This window comes from Protopterus annectens, chromosome 1.part1, assembly GCF_019279795.1.
Source record: "Protopterus annectens isolate FY-2018-M chromosome 1.part1, PAN1.0, whole genome shotgun sequence".
Lineage (NCBI taxonomy): Eukaryota > Metazoa > Chordata > Ceratodontiformes > Protopteridae > Protopterus > Protopterus annectens.
Window position 1 is genome coordinate 1,569,208,990 of NC_056726.1, and position 25,586 is coordinate 1,569,234,575.

Here is a 25,586-nt window from a genome sequence, read left to right on the forward strand (position 1 = left end):
TCCATTCTTATGGTAGCAACATGGAGAAGGCGTAGTAGGGAAGATGCATGCTAACTTGTATAGGGTATCGGACTATATATGCATAACCTTCCATCTGTAAATCCCTCACTTTATAGACCCCAGTTGTCTTCAAGGCCCTGGGCAACCTGCTTCTTCTCATCCCTTTCAAGATCTCTATCTATTTTAGTGTTCCACATATTCCAATAAAAATGTTGTTTAGTATCCTCTGCTATAACTATCACTATACCAGTCTTATTGCCAGTTATAGCCACTCATTTTAGCAATAACTGCAACTCTGTATTCTTGAAGAAGCATAGTATGGGTGGGTTGAAGGGGGCAACTGCACAAAGAACTAGTAGGTACAATCTGTGCAGCACCAGTATTTACAGATGAATGCTGATACTGTGTTTGTTTCTAGGGCAGAAGTACTGAAGCTCTTTGTGTATGGTAATACAACTATATCAAACCACTTGCTACATTTGTAGCAAACTGTTTCCCTTGTGTTTTTGGCCTTAGAGTTGAGGGTTGCCAGATCAAGGAACTGCACCAGGAGCTACAAAAGCTAGCTGTTGCTGTAGTTATGGACTATTGTCTACTCATCTTCAATCAATCCTCTGAATTAATTGACGGTATCTGAAGTCATCTTTTTTTTTTTTTCATTCAACTTGAACTTGTTTATGTTCGTAAATGTTTTCAAATCTTCTACTCCATTAAGCTGGTAGCGCCATGTAAGGCCTTTAATCCACATTACTCCAAAATGCTCTTCATACTCTGGTTCATTCATGTAGTGAATTATTCTTATTGGAGGAAGTTAGTCAAATATGTCCTAATAAATTCCCTCATGGATACTTTGTTGAGCATTTATCTGATGGCAACTCCTCATTCCTCTCGTCTCCTTTCTTCTTTTCAAATCCTAACTGAAATCGTTTGGATAAGCCACATTCTATGTCCTTCCAAGGCATTTTGTAACCCTCTTGTTGCCATAAAAAAGCATTCCATCAATTGAGTGTCTCAGGCATATCTTTCTACCACAGGATTCCCTAGCCTTCCATATCTCAGGGACCCAAAGCAATAGGCTACCTTCACCTTTCCCCTTGATGGCCAAAAAATTCAGTCCAGTATGAGCGCCCCCCCCCCCATTGGTTAACTACTGTTCTGGTCAATTTAAACAAAGCTGGGCAAGTGACATTCAGCCACTTATGCTTTGTTGGTAGAGACAGTAACTTCCAGTTTGAAGTATACTGTCTAGTTTATTCCAGTAAAGCCTTAAAACATGAAGCTTCCAGTTTTATTTTAGTTCAGTGCATCTCTACTCCCAGATATGTTAAAGATGGAGCATCTCACTTTGTAGGAAATATCACATGGTCTTGGGTTGTGAGTGTGTAATTGAATACCAGAGGCACAGTTTTTCCTTCATTTATCTTACATTCTATTATTTGATTGAAATATCCAAAATCTCTATTTTTAGTGAAGACCCTGGATCATTTACATAAAGGTGTATATTATATGCAAAGAAATGTGACTCACATTACCTGTCTACAATACTAATACCATTGAATCCCTTTTATTTATAGAAATCTATTTTAAGAGCTTTGCTGTTTATACAAATATGGTGGTTGGGTGGGGGGCACATCCCTATCTTGCCCAATCACTACAGACAACCTGATTCTGAAGTATACTGGTCCAGTTTAACAACTATTATAACTTTACTGTAAACTCTGGGGAAAGCTGCCAGACATGGAATCTTTATAATATTATGTAAAGATAGTTTAATATAATTTTAGCAAAAAGCCTGTTTTGCATCTATAATGCCGTACACTGCATGGACTCCTTTTAAACATATTCAGAGCTATGAAAATTAATGTCCTTACATTCACCGCTGCAGTATTCATTACATATTGGGTTCCCTGCCGTGGAAGCCTGATGTCCAGACAATCTACCAAAGTCTACTGTTGCTTTAAGGTATGCTGAACATCAGCCAAAAGCTCCTCGCATAGTGTAGGACATAAAGGTGATGTTCATATGTACCATCCTCAGAACTTCTTTGCCGCCAGTCTGAATGCTGTTTCAAAGCATCAGTCTGTTTGCCTATGTCCATTTCCTGCTATTTTTAATGCATTTTTTGGATTAGTCTTGTTTGCTAAAGTCTTCACAATGCATATAAATACCCAGTTGGGGTTTTGTTCTTTTTCTTGATTTTTTTTTTGCAGTTTGGGGTTAATGTCATCCAAGAAGGGTAAACACCAGTGTAGGAAACAGATTCCCCATAAAGGCCACACAAAAAGTGCCTTTTTTGCCCAGGAGCTTTTCACGACCATATGTCTTGTTCAGTTGTCAGGCGTCCATCTTGAAAACTCTTTGTAGTAGGCTTTCTTCCCTTTCATTGTATCTAAAGGTACAATGGAAGGAACTTTCCACCCTGAGGGTTGGCTGTCAGGGAAGAAGAAGGTGAAAAAAGAAAAGACTGGAACTTTCCACTGTCCAGCTTCTACCAGGTATTTCTACCTAGGCTGTTACAAACCAGGAGGCCTGCCTGGCTGTGTTGTTAGACTTCTCTGCCGTGTCTGGGGATATGATGGGCAGCACATCTGATGAGGCTTTGCAGGCATCCATTTCAGACATTCAGGGTGGAACCACAGTTGATTGTTTCCGAGGAGGGGTTCTGCAGATTCTTATTAGGGAAGAAGTTCCTACTATGGTTGTCAAATGCCATCCTGAGTCAGACCCTTCTCAGTTTTCTAGGGCAGACTGTAGAACAGAGTGTGTGTGCTGTATCCTTAAGAAGCATTTTGAGGACTGAATGTGCATATAAATAGCAAGCACATGCTAACCTCAGTGCCATTTTGAGAGTACAGCCAGAAGGTGAGCATGTATGACTGTAATAGCTTGTGTGTATATACGTTTATATAAGTTAAAATTATTAAGCATCAATCCTGATGTGTTTGTACATAATAAAGCTGCTTGAACAGAACCCAAGAAGTCTTCTCTATTACATCCTGACTAAACGAGCGACATGGTGTCAGAACCAGGTTTCCAGAGACTGCTTTCTAGAGCTATGAGGTGCAGAGTTAACAGTGAAGGTAAATTAAGATAAATAAACAAAGGTAAATTAAGAGAAATGAACATGAAAAAGAGCCAGAAAAGAACCAAAGGTAGTGAAAACTTGCATGAACAGTATATTTTATAAAAAAGATAAAATGGAGCATTACAAGGGAACAAACCGCATTATTAACCAAGCGAGACACAAAAGGTTTGTTGAGTAAATGAAATGTTTAAAATTAAGAGATTTGATAAAACAAGCATCAGAAAAGCAAATAAGGGATTTGGAATTACCTTGGAATTGCAAAACAAGCATGTTTAAAGCAAAACGGGCATGTTTAGAATAAAACGAGCACAAGAAAATTACAGTGGGCATGAAAAGAGATTAAGCAAGCAAAATGAATATAATAAGGGTAAAAAAGGGCATATTAAGCATAAATAAAGCAAAGTGACTGCATGTTTTTGGAAAGTGATATGTTTTGGCATAACTGCTACTATTTATTGTATTCAGGGCATAACTAGAGTTATTCAAAGTATTTCAAAGTGTATAAAAGTGCTTACAGTGTGTACTTATTACTATGCATGTATTCTGAAGAGTTTATTTGTGTGCAAAGTGCAGCTATTTCATGAAGTACAGTCAAAGTACAGCCATTTAGAAAAGTTTCTTGTGCTGGGTGTGTCTTTTCTCAAAGTGCCGTCATTACAGAGTGTTTCTTGCACTGTAAGAATTATTTAGCAAAGTACCGCCATTTTGGAGACATTTCAGTGTGCTGTGTACTGTTTATTCGCAAAGTGCAGTTACTTCGAAATGTTCTATACTCCGAGCTTCTTCTGCCCAGTTCGTTCACACAGTGCAGTTCTTTTCAATTGTTTCTTACAATGATGAGGTGATTTCTTGCAGTACAGTAATTTCAAGAGTATTACAGTGCCTGAGAGACTTATTTCGCAAAGTTCAGTTATTCAGAAGCTTGTTGTGTTATTGGGCATAGTTACGAATACTGGCATAAATTTCTGACATATGTATATGTGTGTGTGTGTGTTCGTCCATATTTGAAAAACCCTTCACTGGTATGTGTTAATATGGCAGATTTATTTTGAAAGCCCTCACCACTTGCATTTGATCAGAATATTGCAGAGCACTGGAGAATATATTGAGTAAGAGTACAATATTTTTATACAAGCAGCTTATTCTGACAAAGATGCATGTACCAGGGCATTAATTTTGTTAAATCTAGCTGGGTCAGAGGCCATTGAAAGAGAGCATTAATTTGTGTATGCACCAGCAGTATATGAGGGCGAAAACCGTCATATTGTTGTACAGGCTGAATCAAGTGAAGACACAGAGTGTCTGAAGCATAAATTCAGAGAAATGTGTAACCTCCCGACAAATATTACATTAGAGAGGCATTTGTTTTACACAAGAGATCAGAATCCAGGGGAAACCTTTGCAGCTTATATTACTGACCTGAGGAACAAAGCTAAAATGTGTCAGTTTGGTGACTTAAAAGACGAGCTGATAAAGGACAGACTTCTGTGTGGTATTAATAGTGTTACTGTGAGAAAGATTTTGCTTCATGACAATGATTTAATGCTAAGCAAAGCTATTGAGATTTGTCAAATCCATGAAGTTACAGAAAGGCACACAAGTATGTTTGCAAGTGATAAGAGCATGGTTTCGGCAGACTCCAGAGCAAATGTAAACAGCATGTAACATGTGGCAAACAGAAGCAGACCTAAGCAAATGGCAACTACAGACCCTGTGGGTTCTCCGGGGAAACCACATAGTTTTCCAGCAAGTTCTAAGAAAGGAGCATGCTCAGTGCAGTATAAGTGTGAATCAGCAAAACCCAAATCTAGCTTTATAGTTAACTGTCACAATTGTGGTGCCAATCATGAGTCTAAAAGAGAGAAATGCTTGGCATTTGGTTAGAAATACCACAAGTGTAAAAAATGGAACAATTTTCAAAAGTTTTGCAAATCAAGTAAACCTCACACAGTCATAAAGAAGGGTCACTCAAAAAAGCAAGTTGATCATAAAGAAAGCTACAATTCTACTTTCTGTGTAGATGGTGTATCAGTAACTGGTGAGATGGCTGATGCAGTGAATTTGTTGGCAAAGAATGAAGTATTTTGTACTGTCCAGATCAATGGAAAATACACTGAGCTCAAATAAGACACTGGTTCAAAGTGTAATGTTATGTCAGCAGACACATTTGCTAAAGTGAGAGCTGGTAAACAACTCAGTGTAGTTAGTAGTGTGAAACTTGTTGATTATGAAGCTGAAGAAATTCAAACCAAAGGCTCAGTAGTGATTTTGTGTTATTTGGCTAGGAACTGTTACAGCTTGTTATTCTATGTAGTTCAGAGACCTGTGCAGTCATTACTGGGTCTCAGAGACAGTTTGAGAATTAATTTGGTTTCTTTTACCAAAGAAGTTAATCATATAAGCACATATTCTAGTTCCAATTTGTCTGAAGCCATTTTCTCAGAGTATGCTGATGTTTTCAATGACAAGTTGGGCAAACCAAGTTGTGTATTCTATGAAGTTAGACCCAGAGGTCAGTCCAGTGGTCAGACTAGCAAGAAGAGTTCTGATAGCTATGCAGGATAAAGTTAAGGCTCAGTTGGATAAAATGGTGCAGCAAGGTGTAATTTGTCCAGTTACAGAACCAACTGAATGGGTGTCATCCATGGTAGTAGCCCACAAGAAAAGCTCAGACAAAGTCAGAATATGTATTGACCCAAGAGATTTGAACAAAGCATTAAAGAGACCGCACCATACAATGAGTACAGTCAAAGAAATCTCAACCTTAATACCAAATGCCACTGTTTTTTCTGTCTTGGATGCAAAAAGTTCATTTTTGCAAGTGATACTTGATCGCAAATCCTTTTACTGACTATTTTTAGTACCCCTTTTGGCAGATATAGATTTCAATGGATGTCATTTGAATAAATTCTGTAAGTGAAGTCTTTCAGTTTGCAATGGAACAAATATTTTCAGGTTATCCTTGTGCCATAATAATAGATGATATATTGGTTGGAGGTAATGGTGAAGCAGAGCATGACAGAAACCTTAAAACAGTTCTAGAAAGAGCACATGAAGTAAACTTAAAGCTCAAGCCTCTAAAGTGCAAATTCAAACTACCAGAAGTTACATATGTAGGTAATTTATTTACCAGCCCTGGCTTGAGACCAGACCCATCCAAGCAAGCAGCTACTCTTGATATGCCAGCACCTGATAATGTTCAAGCTCTACGGTGTTTTCTTGGCATGCTCAACTATTTAGACAAGTTTATACAAGACTTCAGTGAGCTGACAGCACCTCTGAGAGAGCTGACATGCAAACATGTTACATGGTCTTGGTTGGAAGAGCACCAGAGAGCATTTGAAGACCTTAAGCAGAGAATTGCCACACCACCTACATTAAGATACTATGATGTCAATAAACCAGTAACTCTTCCCTGTGATGCTTCAAAATTTTCTCTTGGCACAGTTATTCTTCAAGAAGACAAACCAGTAGCCTGTGCATCTAGAACTCTTACCCAAACTGAAATGCAATATGTTCAGAATGAGAAAGAACTTTTGGCAATAGTATTTGCATGTTCCAAGTTTCATGATTATATCTATGGTCGAGCTATTCAGATTGAAACTAATCACCAATCTCTAGTTACTATTTTAAAGAAGCATATGCATTCAGTTGCAGCAAGATTGCAAAGAATGATGCTCAAACTGCAAATGTACAACTTCAAAATGGTCTATACAAAAGGCAAATTTCTTTTTCTGGCTGATACCCTATCTAGAGGGTTTATATTAGAAGACTGAAGATGCATTCTGTCAAATGCATCTTGGTCGAACTTAAACTGCTGAAAATGCAAAATATTGAAGCGGCTGTTAAGTGAATTCGTTCCCTGGGAAAGAATTTGCTTGGCCACTTTGTTAATTTGCCATTTTTGACACTGTAATGCAGTCTCAGAGTTTGTATATTTAAGTAGGGGGGTGTGGGGGGCAAAGCCCCTCACTTAATGTAATGTTAGAAATTGATTTTCATTTTTTTTATTTTGTTGGAACTGTTCTGACACTTCGACATTGTAAGCTTTCGTTTACATAGGGTCGATCAATCACCGTTTTTTTTTTTAAGCGTTCGGTGATTTAATATAGACCCTATCTAGATCGCCCAGAAATACAATGGAACAGCTTGATGCAGAGAATTTTGACTTTGATGTAATGGAAGTGCATAATTTTTCTACCACAAGACTTGATGAGCTGAGAGATCATACAAAGATTGATCCAATTTTGCCAAAGCTCAACCACTAGATTAATGCTGGATGGCCATCAAAGTAAACCAGTGTACCACCTGAAGTGCAAACTTATTTTCCTTACAGAGATGAGATGTTGATGGAAGATGGCATTATTTTCAAAGGTCCTAGAATTGTTGTTCCTGCTTACTTATAACATGAATATATCCAGATTTTGCATCGTGGTCACCCAGGTTCCAAATCTACCAAAAGAACGAGAGAACTAGTATGTCGGCCTTCTCTAGTAAAAGACATTTATAAAGTACTTTTTTCTTGTTCAGTATGTAATAGTACTAGATCACATTTGCAAAGAGAACCACTTCAGCTAAGTCAGGTTACTGAACTACATTGATCAACAGTAGCCACTGAACAGTGGAACAATCAGCGTTACTTAGTATTGGTAAACTCTTATTCGAACTGGTTTGATATCGATTTACTACCTAACCTAACCTAACATCCACTGCTGTTATTGCTAAGTTGAAATGTCATTTCTCAATCCATGGTAGTGCATACAGAGTTATTTCTGACAATGGTACCCAATTTACTAGTTAGTTGTTTCAGAAATTTACAAGAGAATGGGACTTCATACATATTACTAGTAGTCCAGAATATCCACAGTCAAATGGACTAGCTGAACGTGCAGTACAGAGTACAAAGCAATTACTTGAAAGGTCAAAGTGTGACAATACTGATGTCTTTTTGAATTTACTCAATCTCTGAAACATACCCCGTGGTGATATACCTGGCTCGCCTGCTCAGAGACTTCTATCCAGGCAAACCAGAAAACATTGCTTATTAGTTCGAGTTTGTTGAGGCCTAAAGCTAAGTACAACAGAACCATTAAAGCCCAATTATTCAGGAAGCTTTCTTTCCAGAACTCCAGCTATGATAACTTGAGCAGATTTCTTCATCCAGTGAAAGAAGGAGAGACAGTGAGGATACAAACAATGAAAGGTTTTGACCGGATTGGTCAAGTAACAGGTATATGTACTTAGCCGAGATCCTACTTTGAAGAATCTGAGAGTGTGGAGTACAAGAGAAATCGCAGACATCTTCCTCCTGTACCAGAATCAATATTGCAGCATTGTTCCTGTAATACAAACTCTAGATCTCAGTGCAACCCAAACAATGTTCCTGTTGCAGAACGTGTCCTAACTTCTACTTCCATTCCTGATGATGTTCCTAAGGTTGAACATTCAGCAGAGACAGTCTTGGTTGATAAATCTGATTCTATATTTTTATGTCACATGGTTTGGTTGTATTTCCAGACCTAATGTGAAATACACAGTCACCTGGACTTGATTGTATACGTGTGTATCTAGTTCTGTATAATTGCGTAACAAAGAATTATTTGTATTGATTGCATGTCAACTGATATTGTCAATATTGCATAACCTATTTCTCAAAGAAGAAGGATGTAGAACAGAGCATATGTATTGTATCTTTAAGAAGCATTTCAAGGACTGAATGTGCATATAAATAGCAAGCACTAACTTCAGTGCCATTTTGAGAGTGCAGCCAGAGAGTGAGCATGTATGAGTGTAATAACGAGTTTGTATATAAGATTATCTAAGTTAAAGTTATTAAGCCTCAATCCTAATGTGTTTGTACATAATAAAGCTGCTTGAACAAAACCCACAAAGTCTCGTCTATTACATCCTGACTAGATGAGTGATACAGATGTCCCCTTAAAAAAGAAAAAGAAAACTGAACATGTTTTTCTCTGCTCCTAGGGATCCACAAAGTGAGTGGAAGACCTTTACTCAGGGTTTACTAAATGCTTTACTGTCATTAAAGCCTCCTCAAGGGGTTTCGGTTTCTGCTCCTCCTTGGTCCTCTTCTCCACTTAGAAGGCCCAGGGAACTGAATTCTTTTGATGAGTTCTGATGAAGAATCTCTTATTTATTCTAATCAGATTCCTTCTTCTTTGGACTATGGTGTCAGAGGAAGAGGAATCTAATAGTCCAGATACTCCTTCTGAGGAAATTTCCTTTGGGGACACAACCTCTAGGATGATGCAATTTTTAAGTGGGATTGTGCTGAGGTCTGTGATATCCATAAGTGGTACTATGAGTTACTGCAGATGGAATCTCCTAACCCTGCAGTCATTCCTCTTGTTTTGGCTGCTTTACTGGATGCTTTTTCCAATTCCTCTAATGCACCTGATTCTCTGCCCCCTCCTACCAAGACACCTGATATGTTTTATAGGGTGCAAGAGAATTGTTCCTTTTTGTTCAAATGCCCTGCTGCTGTCCCCTCTGTGGTGTCTGTAGCCTCTGATAAGCCATTTCAATGGCTTCCTTCTTCCAAGGTACTGCATTCTGACAAGAACAGCAGAAACATGGGCAGGCTGGGTAAGAAGGTTCATACTTCAGCTACCCTAGCTTTTAGGGCTATTAATTATCAGAGCCTTATATCTAGGTATGCCCTGGTTCTTCTTTCTCAGGCTTGTCAGCTTTTTTCTGATGTTGCAGACTCTGAGAGTAACTCTTCTGCTCTTTCCTTTGTAGGGACTTCCTCTCAAGTAGTTTGTCATTTGATCAGATAGAGCTATGATTAAGCAGATGCCACTTCTAGGGCTGCTGCTTTTAGTTCAGTACTGAGGAGGTATTCTTGGCTTAGGCTTCAACCTTTATCTGATGATTTTAAGGCTAAGTTGATGGATGCTCCTCTGGATAATAAACTTTTGTGTAGGCAAGTGGCTGCTGGTTTGTTTAAGTCTCTTCAGGACAAGGGGAAGGCCTTACAGGAGTTTAAACATGTGCTTGTTTCTCCTATACTTAAATTTCAGAGAAACTACCCTTCTAAGCCAGCCTTCATTTGTAGACAGTCTAGCGCTAAAGGTAAAAAGGATGGTGAATGGGCTCCTCCTGCTAAGGCCACTCATACTGCAGGGGTTTAGAAGCCTTCCATTCCTGACAAACCAGGTGCTGTCTGATTATCCATCTGTTCCCAGCCACATTCCTCTTTCTCTTCACCTTTCTCTTTCTCTTCCTATTTGGCTTTGCATCACTAGGATTCTTGGGTTCTGTTAATCATTCATCAGGGGTACTTCATGGTGTGGATATCCCATCCTCCTTTAACAGACATTCCTCAGCCTCCTTGGAAACAACTTCTTTTTTTCCCAGAGGTTCTTTGAGAGCTCTTGTCTCAGGGTACTATTCAAGAGGTGCCTGTGTCCCAAAGGGGGAAGGGGTTTTATTCAAGGATGTTTCTAGTGCTCAGAAAAGAGGGTACTTGGAGATGGATTCTAGACCTCTCTCATCTAAACAATTTTCTGAAGGTGCCTTCCTTTCAGATGTTGTCCCATCAGACTCTTTTCCTCTCTTGCTCTCTCAGGTCTTTCTGGTGTCTTTGGATCTTAAGGATGCTTATCTCCATATTCTGATCCATCCTCTTTTCAGGAAGATTTTGCGTTTCACTTTTGCTTCCCAGCATTTTCAGTTCTGTGCTGACCTTTCTACTGCCCCAAGGGTGTTTACCAAATGCCTCACTCTTGTGATAGCTTTTTGCTGGCTTCAAGGGATCCAAATATTTCCTTACCTGGATGACCTGCTGATTCAGGCATCCCCTCCGGAGGTTCTTTACATAATCTTCATTTTTGCCATTTCTCTTCTTCAGAGATTGGGATTCATGATAAACTTCAAAAAGTCTTCTTTGACTAGTTCTCAGGATCATGTCTTTCTGGGTTGCAGGATTCAAATTGTACTAATGCTGGCATCCCTGCCTCCTCCAAACACCTTTACTCTTATTTCTTACTTTCAAACTCCTCTTCCTTTGGCCTCCTTTATGGCCAGGAAGTTTCTGAGAGCTCTTGGTTTCATAGCTTCCATCATTCCGATGCCTCCTCTGGCCAAACTCCACATGAGGAAGTTCCAGTGGTTTCTGAAGTTGGTGTGGCTTCAACATGTGCATCCCCTAGACTACAGTTCCTCTTCTTCCTTGTCTCAAGAAGGAACTTCTCTGGTGGATTCAGCAGTTGGCTTTGAATCCAAGACTCCCTTTTCATCCCCCTCTTCCCTCTCAGTATCTGTTCACAGATGCTTCACTTGTGGGATGGGGAGAAACTTTTGGCTCCCTGAAGGTACAGGGAGTGTGATTAACTCATCAACAGAAGGAGCACATCATCATAAAAGAGATGAGAGCTCTTTTGGTGGCTTTTCAGGCCTGTCATCCTCTTTTCTTTCCAGGGTCTCTCAAGGTATTCACAGACAATACCACAGTTATGTGGTATAACAACAAACAGATCTTACCTTCTTTGCTGGCTGGTACTTCAGGTATGGGATCTGGCTGTCAAGTATCAAGTGACTCTTCAGGCAGTTTACATTCCTTCATATCAGAACATTGTGGCAGACATTCTGAGCAGGTCCTTCAATCAATCCCACGAATAGATGCTTTACAGGGATGTGTTTCTGGACATTGCTCACCAGTGGAGTACTCCTCAAGCAGACCTATTTGTCTCCCCTCTGAACAACCAACTTCATCTGTTTTGTGCCAGAGTCCCAGGTCCTTTGGTGTGGAAGGTGGATGCCCTCTCATTTTCTTGGAAGGGGATGTTTCTTTATGCACTCCCACCCCTTCCTCTCATTTCAAAAGTCCTGTTCAAGATTCAACAGGAAGCTCTCGAAATCTATTTGGTGACTTCCTTTTGGCCATGACAGCACTGGTTCAGTATGTGTCTGCATCTAGCCAAGGGCAATAATCACAAGTTGCCTGACAGAATGGATCTACTCACACAAGACAAGCGATCTCTCATTCATCCTCACCTGTCCACACTTCAACTGACAGTGTGGATGACAGAGTTTTGATTCCTCATAGACACCTTTTTTCCTGAGGACATGCTGCAGGTCCTGCAGGACGTCAGGAAACATACTACTAGGGAATCCTACTTGTCTAAATGGAAGAGGTATTTTATTTGCTGCCTCTCTCATAACCTGGACCCACTTACTGTGGATGTTTCTTTTGTTCTGTCTTATTTGTGTGAGTTGCTCAATGCTGGCTTGGCCTATTCTTCTATTAAGCCTCACTTATCAGCTCTTTCTGCTTGTCTGCCTTTAACTCCTCCTTTAGCTTCTAGATTTGAGGGTAAGCAATTTCTTAAAGGCATCCTTAATATTAGACCTCCCAGGAAGCCTGTTCCTCCTCCCTGGGATCTTAATTTTCTTCTGGAGAAATTGACTCAGGCTCCTTTTGAGCCTGCTGTTTCAGCTTTCTTGCAACATTGTTCTTGGAAGACAGTTCTTTTGTTAGCTCTTACTGCTGCCAGATGGGTGTCTGAGTTGCAAGCTCTTATGGCTTGTCTACCTTTTTTGGTATTACATGAGGACAGAGTGTCCTTGCATATTAATCCTTTTTTTATGCCTAAGGTGGTTAATGAGTTGTCACTTAATCAGTCTGTTAATTTGCCTACTTTTTACACCTCTCCATAATCTGACAGTGAGAGGGTGGCGCATACCTTAGATGTATGTAGACAGCTCAGATTTTATTTGGATAAGACTAAAGCTATCAAAATATCTGATAAGTTGTTTGTTTCCTGCCATCATAGGTCCTTAGGATTGGCTGTTTCCAAGCAAACTATTTCTACTTGGATTTCAAAGGCTATTTCTTGTTGTTACACTTTTCATGGTAAGAGCCTTCCTTCATCTGTAAAGGCTCATTCTGCTAGAGCTGTGGCTTCTTCTGGTGCTTTTTTCATGGGCTTAGGCACTAATTCTATTCTTGAAGCAAAAACCTGGACTTCTGTGCATACCTTTACCAAACATTACAACTTGGATAGTAACTCCAGAGCTAGAGCTGGTTTTGCTGATGACATTCTTCATGGCTTCCTAGAAAACTCTACTGCTGCTTCCTCCTCCCAGGTTTCTTCTTGAACTTTTACACTATCCCATAAGTTATGAATACTCCAGTGATGATTGTAAGGACATAGTACAGTTGTGTAAAGTCTTACCATAACAGTAGATGTCCTTGCCTTTACTACTGCACTATTCACTCCCTCCCTCTGTCCATCCCCCTAATCTTTTTCCTTCTTGGATGAGCAGGTTCTCTTTGGTTTTTCTTGGACTGGAGTTCTTGCTGGGGCAATCAGCTCTGAGGATGGTAAGCCTAAATGTCACCTTTATGCCCTATACTATGTGAGGAGTGTTTGGCTGACGTTCAGCTTACCTTAAAGCAATGGTAGGCTTTGGTAGACTGATTGGACATTGGGCTTTCATGGCAGGGAATCCCATATGTAATGAATGCCGCAGTGGTGAAGGCATGAAGGTAAGGACATCTACTGATATGGGAAGATTTTACGCAACTGTACTTTCTTCTTATAGTGTCCTGTGTTGTTCTCCCTTTTACAAATTCAAATTGATGAATGTAGAGTGACTGTGCCAAATCCTCTTGATAATGGTTTGTTTAAATTCCATAAACAACTTATAATATATATTAAGCAGAGTAACTGGACAATGGCAACTTTCCTCTAACATTTGCTTCATTGGTTTTAATAACATTATCATTGCTGTCAACTTCCACTTAGGTGGGATCTGTCCTTCCTCCAATATATCTCTACATACATTTTTTTTTAATCTCCCCTCATTGGCTCATCCATGAATTTGTATATTATGCTCAGCAAACATGCTGGTCCCAAGAAATAATTTTTCATAATTTCTTTATTCATTTTTGCTAGTCATCATCAGATAGTTACCTCATAAACCTCTTGCAGTCTTGCTCTTACAGGGTTGGAATGTTAAGACTTTCTAAAAACTCCAGCACTTTATCGTGGATTAAATATTTTGGTCCTGAGTAGATTTCCTGTGGGTCATTTTGAAATTGTAGAATGCCCTTGTTATCTCTCACTATCTGCCATTCATTCTCCTTGGGAACTGATATCCTTTAGATAGATGGTTTTACTCTAAGATGGAATGAGACATTCTTTATATCACTTCTGGTTATATAAATAATAGGTTGCTAAGTCTCATTTGTCTTTCTTGACTTATTAAAAACATTTTACACTGTCTCTCATCCTAAACTATTAACTGAACTCTCCTTCATAGGTCTCTGCCAAACTGTGCTATCCTGGTTCATTAGCTTCCTTAGCAACAGACAACAAGCTGTAAAACGGCAACACACCTTATTAACTTTCCTTCCACTTTCTGTAGGTGTCACCTAAGGCTAGATTTTTGGCTCCCTTCTATGCAATATATTTGTAAACAAGTGCCTCTCAGCTGACAAACAAGCTACCGTTGTGCAGTATGCCAATGACTTCACCCTCCACTGCACCGCAACAAATCTTACAAAAGTCCAATCACCCAAGCATAATTTTTTCTGTTGAATCCTGGCTAATCAATGCAAGTCTGTTCTTAAACCCTAACAAAAACAAATTAATGTTATTCACACTCAAACAATTGTCTGCCTTGAGACAAACTTTTAATATTAAAACATTCAATAACAATACTATAGAAAAGTTAACTCACACAAAACTATTAGGTTTAACTATAGATAAAAATCTGAAATTTGACCAGCACATACAGCAAGTCATCAAAAAAATCAGATTAATTTATCAATGGAACCCATAATTGACTGATGTAACAAGGAGAACCATTGCCAAGTCCTACCTTCTTTCCACATTTCTACACACATTAGCCATATTTACAAACCTGCAAGCCACACAATTGACAAAGTCAGAGACATGCTGCAACAAAGTAACATAATTTGCTATAGACCTTTCATACAGGACTCATGATTGTCTCACCTTAAAACAAATTAAGTGGTTAGAAATATCATAACATCTATACCAAGCTAGTCACAGCACATAATTTTATTTGCAAACCTCATAACTCTTCCCTCCCTAAAAATCATCCTTCAGCAATTCTGCCCATGCAGAGAGTTATGCTTCAGTGAAAAAAATTCTTCTGATCACTACAAAGTCAAACAATGTTACTGGTGCAACGATGCTCGAGGCACTCCTCAGTATGGAGAAAATTGATATATGTGCAGTAATAGAAACCTGGTTTAAGGCTCCAGAGAGCACCCCAGCACTACCAGGCTACAACTCATACCATACATTTCGGCCACAAAACCCAGACCGAAATACAAAAGGCAGGGGAGTATCCACATTCATCAAGGATACCCACACCTCCAGGTTAGTTGCACAGCACGATGCTTCAGAGATCATCCACGTGCAACTGACAATGGGCAAAACTGCTATTCAAATTATAGCTTGCTGCAGATCACCCACCTTGTCCCAGGACCCCCACTCCACTTTCCTAGAAACACTGGAAAACACAAAGGTCCTACCAAACACCCTGTTATTGGGTGATTTCAATTACCCAAACATTAACTGGGAGAACTACTCAAATACAAACTCCCTTGTCCAACATTTCCTAGAATTTATAAACTCAAATGCCCTGGATCAACTGGTCAACACCCCCACCAGAGGTGACAGCATATTGGACCTGGTCATCACCAACAAGGGCGACCGGTGTTCCACACCGGAGGTCGATCCCTCGCTGGTTAGTTCTGACCATAAACTAATCACTCTGGATATCCACATTCTGCCACCACCCCCGGTCAAACAAACCACCGTGAAAAACTTTTCAAAAGCAAACTTCATGTTACTTAAGACCGAGGTGGGAAGTTTCAAAGCCCCCATGCTAAAGGATAACGCTGTCCAAGCTGCAAAATCCTTTACTAATGCACTCTACAGGCACCTACAAGAATGCATGGATCCCAAACAAAACCAAGACTCACTCCTCCAACCAGTCTGGTGGACCCCTACCATAAACAAGCTATACAACAGAAGGAGGAAACTAGCACAGAAAAGAATAAAATCCCAAGAAGGGAAGACATCCCTGATCAGTATCAGCAAGAAACTACATTCCCTCATAAAATCATCCAAGGCTAGCTTCGACAGAAAAATTGCCATGGACTCCAAAGATAACCACAAGGCATTCTTTAGCTATGTCAAGAATCTAAATGGCAATTCTCAGATCTGCTCAGAGTTATTTCAGAATGGCACAAAATACACTGAACCAACTGATATAGCTAACATCCTGGCAGACAGGTTCAGTGCAAACTTCACCTCCCTCTCACCCCCAAAAGGGCCCATAACTATACCAAAAGAATGTAGTGCCCCTGAAATCACAGACACTCAGGTTAAAACAGTCCTCTCCAAAGCCAAAAACACAGCATCAGTGGGACTGGACGATGTCCCAGGCTGTGTCCTACACGAACTCACAGATGAACCCCTCACCTAAACACACTGTTTAAACTCAGCCTCTCCACAGGCTATGTGCCCATAGAGTGGTGCACAGCAACAGTTATTCCCCTACACAAAGGGGGAGCCACAAAGGACCCTGGTAACTATCACCCTATAAGCCTGACTAGCTTGGTCTGCAAAGCTATGGAGCACATCATCATGGAGCTCATTAACAGAGACACTGGAAATTTCCAAACACTGGACCCTACCCAGTTCGGCTTTGTTAAGGGCAGATCATGCCTCCTAAACCTGGTGGACTTCTTTGAGACAGTTACCAAAGCAATAGATGAGGGGAAAGGTGGTCCACACAGCCTACCTAGAACTCGCAAAGGCCTTCGACACCATTCCCCACTCAGGTATTATAGACAAGTTCACCAGCCTGAACATAAACCCCTACGTCATGAGATGGGTTGCCAACTGGCTCATGAACAGAACTCACATGGTAAGAGTTGCAGGAGCTAGGTCTGACTCTAAACCGGTTACAAGTGGAATTCCCCAGGGCTCAGTCCTAGGACCCCTCCTGTTTGGCATATACGTCTCAGAGGTACAGGCAAGCACAGGAGGACTATGGCTGACCAAGTTCACAGACAACTGCAAACTAGGGGCCATAATTGACTCCCTGGCTGACACAGACATCCTCCAAAAAGGTTTCACTGAAACAGATACCTGGTGTCAAAACCATGGCCTTAAGCTAAATGCCAAAAAGTGCATAGTCATCCCCTTTGGAAAAAACAAAGTACCCACAAACTACCACATAGGTGGTAGCCCCTTAAATATGGAAAACGTAATAAGGGATCTGGGGACCCAAGTAGATAGTGACCTCTCCTTTGATAATCACATTGCCAAAGTGGTTAGAAGATCCTTCTATGTAGCCCACCTAATCACAAAAGGGTTTGCATCCAGATCGAAAGAGGTCATTGGGCCCCTCTATGCATCACTCATTAGACCCATCATAAAGTACAATGCCCCATTTGGGATGTACCATACAAGACACATGCAACAACTGGAAAGACCACAGAAGTACCTCACCAAGAGGATCACCGGCCTCAAGCAGATGCCCTATGCAGCTCGACTGAAGAAACTCCAGCTGTACTCGGTTGCATACCGCCTACTCAGAGGGGATCTCTACCTGACATACAAGGCCATGTCCAACCCAGAATTGATGGACATGCTCCACCTAAAGAAAACAATATCCCCTCGAGCCACATGCACCATGGATCTAAACCTCACCACAACAATAAATAGGATGTGCTGGAGGGATAGATTCCTGTCTCAGAGACTTCCCATGCTCTGGAACAAGATTCCAATCTACATTAGGCAGAGCTCCTTGCTAACACTCTTCAAGAGAAACCTTGATGAGTGGATGGGAAACAGAAAGTTTACCCTAGGGATCACTTCAATGGCTCTGCTGGACAGAGGCACAGGGAACTAATCTAAGGGGGCGGCAAAAGCCAACACATTCCGGCTAGACTTATAAATGCCCTTGGGCAGATAGCCTAGTATCTACCTATGACCCTATGACCCTATGACCCTATGGTGATGGTATGTATTATTCTTATATCACCAAGCTTTGGAATGAGTTATGGTTTCCAATAAAACAAACACCCAAATTAAAACTATCCATCCTCAAATTAAAATGACATCTGACTGACTCCTGGATGTGCTTATGAACCTCACGAGGATAACGTGCACTTTCAAATTACTACCATATCTACAAGTACACCCAACAAGCTGCATGCACACCTGTGCTATCCCGCACTCACTTTTCCACAATTGTCGCCTTTTCCCTAAATAATCACTTTTCCTTTTCATCTCTCCCCATCACCTTTTCCCACTTTTCCTTTTATTTCTCCTATATTGTCTCATTTTATTCTATCTGCAACATAAAATTACAGTATTTTAATGTTGGATCTACTGAATACCTGAAATATCATCATATTAATATCTTGTTTCGTCATTATTTTACATATCAAACCATTACTCTTTGTTGTTTTATTAATGTAGTGTTTCCTTACAATCCTACATATTAAACTACTATTGTATGTTGTTTGAAGTGTTTTCTGGGACTATCTGTATTAGAACATTGCAGCTGGGATTTTTATTCTCATTGTTTGGAGTTTTTCTCCCTGGACCTCCACTGAAAAGGGAATTTTTTGGCCCAGTTTGACTAATCTAGTCAACATAAATAAATTCATACATAAATAAATTCTTACATACATAGCATTGTTGATTAATACTTGTATTCTCTTTACTTCTTACAACTATATGTAATCAAAGCCTCTCCCCCTTGCCAGTGGGGAAAATACTATTTTAATACCTATCTGTCCCTTGACCTAGAATTTTAACAACACCCCCTTATCAAATAGACTTTACAAAATCAGCAACAAAAGAGATTTGAAATTCTGTCATGTTAATATAAAAGTTTTTTTTTCTCCCCTCAGACCTCACATTTACCTTCCCAGTCTCCATAACTGAATGTCCACACTGGGTCTAGCAACTACTTTCCACCTGCCTGGACTTACTCTATTTTCATTGGGCTACCCATGGATCCTGAGGGTGTCCTGGGGGATGGCTTATCTGTGCTTCCACCTGAGTGGGGGCTTTTTCTTACAATCTACCCACTCCCTTTCCCCAGCACCCACACATGTTATGTCCGAAGGTAGCTTCCCTTTTTGGACCATACTTCCCCTTGGGGTGCATATCAATGAGTGCCCTCCCAAACATCCATTCCCTGCTGATCTATTAGTTGCCTGAGCTGCTAATCAAGTCCAGGTCATCTGGGTTGTAATCAGGCATTTATCCCTTTATGCCACCAGAATGGCCTTAAAGCATTAATAACAAATGGAACAGTCTTGAGGCTTGGCTTAAACTAAACCACACAGACATACTCTGTATGTCCAAATCTTGGATAAAACATTATTACTACTCGTCATCCTACATTAAGACCAATTACTCCATCTTTGTAGAGAACAGATTATGTAGTACATATGGTAAAGGAGTTATAATACTTAATCAAAAAAGTGACAACATTAAATTATCATGTCCAGATCAAAGTAAAAACCTGCACAAACTATTTCCCAACAAAGTACTCATTTATTTATGAAAAAACAAAGAAAACCACAAACAGAATAACGAAAAAAGGGAGAAAACCGCTGCCAAAAATCCACGAATATCAACTAAGTTTAGTTTATTGTAAGCGCTTTCATGCATCTATGGTAGATGCACTTCTTCAGACAAAAACATACAGCCAACAACCAGAATATATAATAGAACCGATCAAAACATTAATTAGCTAATTAGCTACTTAATATAATCAACGTTAAACAAAATTTTTTAAAAAAATCTTTTAAAAAGTTTTGCAAAAATTTTACAAAAACTCCATACACCCTACTGGTTTAAATTATTAACAACAGACTATTAACCAAATGCCAATATGTTAAAGCTATATCGATATTGATGTGATTATTGCTTTGTTAGATATTGTTTTAAGTAACAACTACTTTATATTCAAAAAGCAATTGTTCCTCCAGAAATCAGGTATTGCCATGGGCTCCCCCTGTGGGGGGAGCTTTGCTAATTCTGTAATGGCATTTTGGGAACATGCTTTTCTATTTTCCCATTCTTTGTTTAATAATTTGGTAGTATGGTATACACGGTACCAAGACGATATTTTTATTATCATGAAAGGGACACAAGTGGAAGCTGAGAGATTAGTTGACACCATGGGTTCCTTTACGTCATTTTTGGAATTTACTTTCCAATATCATGAGTATGGTACCAATTTCCTTGATATTAATATATACAAAGATGTGACCTATGAGAGATTTAGAACCACAATTTATAGGAAACCCTTTTATAGTAATTATTTTTTACATTTTACCAGTAATCACCCATTTTTTTCAAAAAAGAGGGGTAATTAAAGGCCAGTTGGTTAGAGCATCCAGAATGTGTTCGCTTGATGATGATTTTCAACAAGAATGTAATACGCTGGGTTCGATGTTCTCTAATCGTGGTTATCCACCATCCTTGGTTCATGCATTGACCAAGGAAGTTTCTAACAAAAGAGTGGAGGGTTGCCTTGGTCCTATTTTAACGAAGGGTTACCCTTCCACTAACTCGACCTGGTTACCTGGCATTGTTCCAACGACAATGCCGGTAACGGATTTACTGGGTAAATCAAATTACATTACTAGTTTTATTACACAATTTAATGATATGGCATTTCCACTTAGGGAAATTTTGAACAATAGCTGGGATGTAATTTTACAAGATTCGAGCCTTAAGAAAGTGCTTGGTTCGAAACCAGTTGTGGTTTTTAAAAAAGGTGTCTCTTTAAAGACACTATTTGAACTACCTCATGGTCACCATAAACAAAGGAAAGGGATGTTTAAATGTGGTAGGTGTAGGTATTGTCAATACATTCAGATGGGTTCCTGCTTTTACATTAAAGGTTGTAGGTATTCTATTACCGATAAATATAACTGTGACTCCCAGGGCGTTGTATACCTGGCCTTATGTCAGTCCTGCCCAGCATTTTACCTGGGCAAGACGGAACGGCAGTTTAAACAGCGTATATACGAGCATATTTATGCAATTTCAAAAGGACTGGCTACTAACGCCTTGGCAAGGCACATTACTGAATTCAACTCTCATAGGTTTCATTTTACTATAGTACAACAAGTTACCCAAAATCCAAGAGGTGGACCCTGGCAATTAAAACTTGAGGAACAAGAACTAATATGGCAATTAAAAACAAATGCTTATGTTTATCCTGGGATTAATGAAGCTTCCTCTATTAAATGTTTACTTAGGTTGAAAGCCTTGAAACATTAATACATTTTAAAATATTATAGCTTTAACGTATTATCATTTGGTTAATAGTCTGTTGTTAATAATTTAAACCAGTAGGGTGTATGGAGTTTTTGTAAAATTTTTGCAAAACTTTTTAAAAGATTTTTAAGAAATTTTTTAAAAAATGTTTAACGTTGATTATATTAAGTAGCTAATTAGCTAATTAATATTTTGATTGATTCTATTATATATTCTGGTTGTTGGCTGTATGTTTTTGTCTGAAGAAGTGCATCTACCATAGATGCATGAAAGCGCTTACAGTAAACTAAACTTGGTTGATATTCGTGGAACTTTGGCAGCGGTTTTCTCCCTTTTTTCATTATTCTGTTTGTGGTTTTCTTTGTTTTTTTCATGGCTGAAAGTAGGAGTAACCTGCAGTCTCAATCCATGTTTAATTCGAGTCCAAACAGCCCAGAAGCTTCCAATCGGGAAGCTGACCCTATTGGCAATTTGACAGCACTCATTCAGCAATTAACTAAATGAGTCGACGACCTGGCGAGGAGAATGTCCGACCAGGACGGGGATGCGATGGCTGTTGTTCGACCAAAACCTGGAGTTACCTTTAATATTCCTTGTTCGGGTTTACCTGGTCCTGGTACATCTGTTCCAGCTTTGGCTACAGTAAGGGATGTACCGGAAGTTACTACACAACCACTTGATAACAACGTTAATACTTCTTTGGTTTCAATCAGAAATAATTCATCCAACCAGGATGGTTCTTTAGCAGGTAACTCTAGGTCTTTGCCTAATTTAGCCGATTTCATGAATATGCCAAATAATATTTTTTTCTATAGATCCTGGTGTGCAGCCTCAAGTTAATCAACACCGGGAAGATTCTAGTAATATTGTTCAAAGGCTAAAACAATTTGATGACATGCTTTTGAAATATAAAAAATTACAAATCGAGGTGTTATATTTTCAGGAATGCATCAAGTTAAACATAGTCCCCAAAGGGCTACGTCAGTACAAATATCCATCAGGCGTAGTTAAATACTCAGAGTTTCATCTACAATTAATTCAATTTTTTAATAAACAAGGGTTGGACTTTTTAGGTATATTAATTGCCCAATATAACAAGCAAATGGATGACATGAAACATCAATTGGACGTTTTGGACAACACTATTACTACTGACAGTGATTTTGGGCCGTATCAATATGACTATAAAAGAATCTTTGCAAGTATTGACTCTCTTTTAAATAAAATTTCTGAAACTAAAAAATGCAAAATGAGTCATGATATACTTGCATATGAACAAAATCGCGCCTACCCCGATCCACCAGCTAAATTCGGAGATGTAGGTAACAACGTATCAGTAGGGTTGGGTGCCATGGCAACAAACAGGGGTGAACTGTCTCCTTTGGATGACATCACGCAGGAAGAAGAATTCAATAATAATGACTCAGACGCTGGGTTCAATGTTGAGTCTCGGCGTAGTGAGACGATATCTAATAAAAACCAGCAAATGGGCCACAATGAGAACAATCGAGGTTTTCAAAAGAACTACAACAAACCAGCCCCTCTCAGATCAAACACCAATCGTGGCCAATATTCACAGTGCAGAAAAAACAATCTGCACAGGAGGTAACCAATGGAAATGTTTCTGGACATTTAACTATTTTGCAAAGTTCTAAATGTGACTTTAATGTGTTTAATTTTACCTCGGAAGTCATTCCCTTAGGCTTAGTGGAATTGCTAATTAATGGGTTCAACTTTGTACCTAGCGCGAGGCCAAATTTGGCACGAATTTTGTGTGATTTAAAAATTTTCACACGTAAGTTGAACTTGAATGTTATGTTTGGCAATTCAAGCTATGTGGTATCTGACGAGCGTGTAGCAAGTATTTTTAATCCTCCTTTAAATAACAATTTAGCATTATTTGAGAAATTAACTGAAATGTCCTTTCGGTCTCTCATTTCTGACGAGTATTTTTATAATAAATGTAAACAACATGACAATATTTCCAAAGATGACAGGGAACTTATTGAATTTGTTAAGACACACAATATTTGGGTTATGCGACCCGATAAGGGTGGTGGTGCCATTTTCATGTATGATGCAGACTATGATTGTAGGATGTTCAAGATGCTCTCATCTTTGAACTATGACAAGGTTTCTATAAATGAACTCAACCAAGCTTACCAACGCATCAAAGATTTTTTGAGTGATTTATTCATTGAAGGGAGTATTTCCTTAGAAACATATCATTATTTGTCCATGCCTGCTCCCCTAATTCCTGTTATTTTTGGAATACCTAAACTTCATAAAGACATGAATAATCCCCCTCTTAGGCCTATTATTGATGGACGTAATTCCATCACATATGCCTGTGCCAAGTGGGTGGATGGCAAATTAAAGGAAGTATTGAGAACAGAAACTCAGATTTGCCGTGATTCATGGCATGTGTTACATCATTTGAATACTATTCCTTTTGATGAAAATTATGGGTTTTTGACTGTGGACATTAAGGACTTATATACAGTCATTCCACAGTAGTTAGGCTTAGAATGGGTAAGAGAGTTTTTGCTTATGAAACAAGTCCCAGGATTCAATATTGATGTGATTATTGCTTTGTTAGATATTGTTTTAAGTAACAACTACTTTATATTCAAAAAGCAATTGTTCCTCCAGAAATCAGGTATTGCCATGGGCTCCCCCTGTGGAGGGAGCTTTGCTAATTCTGTAATGGCATTTTGGGAACATGCTTTTCTATTTTCCCATTCTTTGTTTAATAATTTGGTAGTATGGTATACACGGTACCAAGATGATATTTTTATTATCATGAAAGGGACACAAGTGGACGCTGAGAGATTAGTTGACACCATGGGTTCCTTTACGTCATTTTTGGAATTTACTTTCCAATATCATGAGTATGGTACCAATTTCCTTGATATTAATATATACAAAGATGTGACCTATGAGAGATTTAGAACCACAATTTATAGGAAACCCTTTTATAGTAATTCTTTTTTACATTTTACCAGTAATCACCTATTTTTTTCAAAAAAGAGGGGTAATTAAAGGCCAGTTGGTTAGAGCATCCAGAATGTGTTCGCTTGATGATGATTTTCAACAAGAATGTAACATGCTGGGTTCGATGTTCTCTAATTGTGGTTATCCACCATCCTTGGTTCATGCATTGACCAAGGAAGTTTCTAACAAAAGAGTGGAGGGTTGCCTTGGTCCTATTTTAACGAAGGGTTACCCTTCCACTAACTCGACCTGGTTACCTGGCATTGTTCCAACGACAATGCCGGTAACGGATTTACTGGGTAAATCAAATTACATTACTAGTTTTATTACATAATTTAATGATATGGCATTTCCACTTAGGGAAATTTTGAACAATAGCTGGGATGTAATTTTACAAGATTCGAGCCTTAAGAAAGTGCTTGGTTCGAAACCAGTTGTGGTTTTTACAAAAGGTGTCTCTTTAAAGACACTATTTGAACTACCTCATGGTCACCATAAACAGAGGAAAGGGATGTTTAAATGTGGTAGGTGTAGGTATTGTCAATACATTCAGATGGGTTCCTGCTTTTACATTAAAGGTTGTAGGTATTCTATTACCGATAAATATAACTGTGACTCCCAGGGCGTTGTATACCTGGCCTTATGTCAGTCCTGCCCAGCATTTTACCTGGGCAAGATGGAACGGCAGTTTAAACAGCGTATATACAAGCATATTTATGCAATTTCAAAAGGCCTGGCTACTAACGCCTTGGCAAGGCACATTACTGAATTCAACTCTCATAGATTTCATTTTACTATAGTACAACAAGTTACCCAAAATCCAAGAGGTGGACCCTGGCAATTAAAACTTGAGGAACAAGAACTAATATGGCAATTAAAAACAAATGCTTATGTTTATCCTGGGATTAATGATGCTTCCTCTATTAAATGTTTACTTAGGTTGAAAGCCTTGAAACGTTAATAAATTTTAAAATATTATAGCTTTAACGTATTGGCATTTGGTTAATAGTCTGTTGTTAATAATTTAAACCAGTAGGGTGTATGGAGTTTTTGTAAAATTTTTGCAAAACTTTTTAAAAGATTTTTAAAAAATTTTTTAAAAAATGTTTAACGTTGATTATATTAAGTAGCTAATTAGCTAATTAATGTTTTGATTGGTTCTATTATATATTCTGGTTGTTGGCTGT